At 41.7% G+C, this 1,270-nt stretch overlaps 1 non-coding gene across 1 annotated transcript; it reads right to left on the bottom strand.

Annotated features, from left to right (window-relative positions):
• Positions 1-357: 357 nt before the first annotated feature.
• On the bottom strand, positions 358-465 carry LOC148547077 (small nucleolar RNA R71). Its single transcript, XR_015898261.1, has one exon. It is a non-coding gene; the product is annotated as a small nucleolar RNA R71 (small nucleolar RNA).
• Positions 466-1,270: the final 805 nt, after the last annotated feature.

Here is a 1,270-nt window from a genome sequence, read left to right on the forward strand (position 1 = left end):
GGTGACTTCACTGCACCTAATTCCAATTTACATGGAAGAAGCATCTCCATTCTTGCCATTGGAGCAAACAACTTTGAGCTGAAACCTCAATTAGTTTCTCTGATGCAGCAGAACTGCAAGTTTCATGGACTTCCATCTGAAGATCCTTTTCAGTTCTTAACTGAATTCTTGCAGATATGTGATACTGTTAAGACTAATGGAGTAGATCCTGAAGTCTACAGGCTCATGCTTTTCCCTTTTGCTGTAAGAGACAGAGCTAGATTATGGTTGGATTCTCAACCCAAAGACAGCCTGAACTCTTGGGATAAGCTGGTCACGGCTTTCTTAGCCAAGTACTTTCCTCCTCAAAAGCTGAGCAAGCTTAGAGCTGATGTTCAAACCTTCAGACAGAAAGAAGGTGAATCCCTCTATGAAACTTGGGAAAGATACAAACAATTGACCAAAAAGTGTCCTTCTGACATGCTTTCAGAATGGACCATCCTGGATATATTCTATGATGGTTTATCTGAGCTATCAAAGATGTCACTGGACACTTCTGCAGGTGGATCCATTCACCTAAAGAAAACGCCTGCAGAAGCTCAAGAACTCATTGACATGGTTGCTAATAACCAGTTCATGTACAGGTCTGAAAGGAATCCTGTGAGTAATGGGACGCCTATGAAGAAGGGAGTTCTTGAAATTGATACTCTGAATGCCATATTGGCTCAGAACAAAATATTGACTCAGCAAGTCAATATGATTTCTCAGAGTCTGAATCGATTGCAAGCTGCATCCAACAGTACTCAAGAGGCACCTTCTGAAGAAGAAGCCTATGATCCTGAGAACCCTGCAATAGCAGAGGTAAATTACTTAGGTGAACCTTATGGAAACACCTATAACTCAACATGGAGAAATCATCCAAATTTCTCATGGAAGGATCAAAAGCCTCAACAAGGCTTTAATAATGGTGGAAGAAACAGGTTTAGCAATAGCAAGCCTTTTCCATCATCAACTCAGCAACAGACAGAAAACTCTGAACAAAATACTTCTAATTTAGCAAACTTAGTCTCTGACCTGTCCAAGGCCACTGTAAGTTTCATGAATGAAACAAGGTCTTCCATAAGAAATTTGGAAGCACAAGTGGGCCAGCTGAGTAAAAGAATCACTGAAATCCCTCCTAGTACTCTCCCAAGCAATACAGAAGAGAATCCAAAAGGAGAGTGCAAGGCCATTGACATAAGCATCATGGCCAAACCTGTGAGGAGAGGAGGGGACGTGAATCCCAAGGAGG

This window comes from Arachis ipaensis, chromosome B8 (genome assembly GCF_059453495.1).
Source record: "Arachis ipaensis isolate K30076 ecotype BB chromosome B8, ASM5945349v1, whole genome shotgun sequence".
In the NCBI taxonomy this organism is placed as follows: Eukaryota; Viridiplantae; Streptophyta; class Magnoliopsida; order Fabales; family Fabaceae; genus Arachis; species Arachis ipaensis.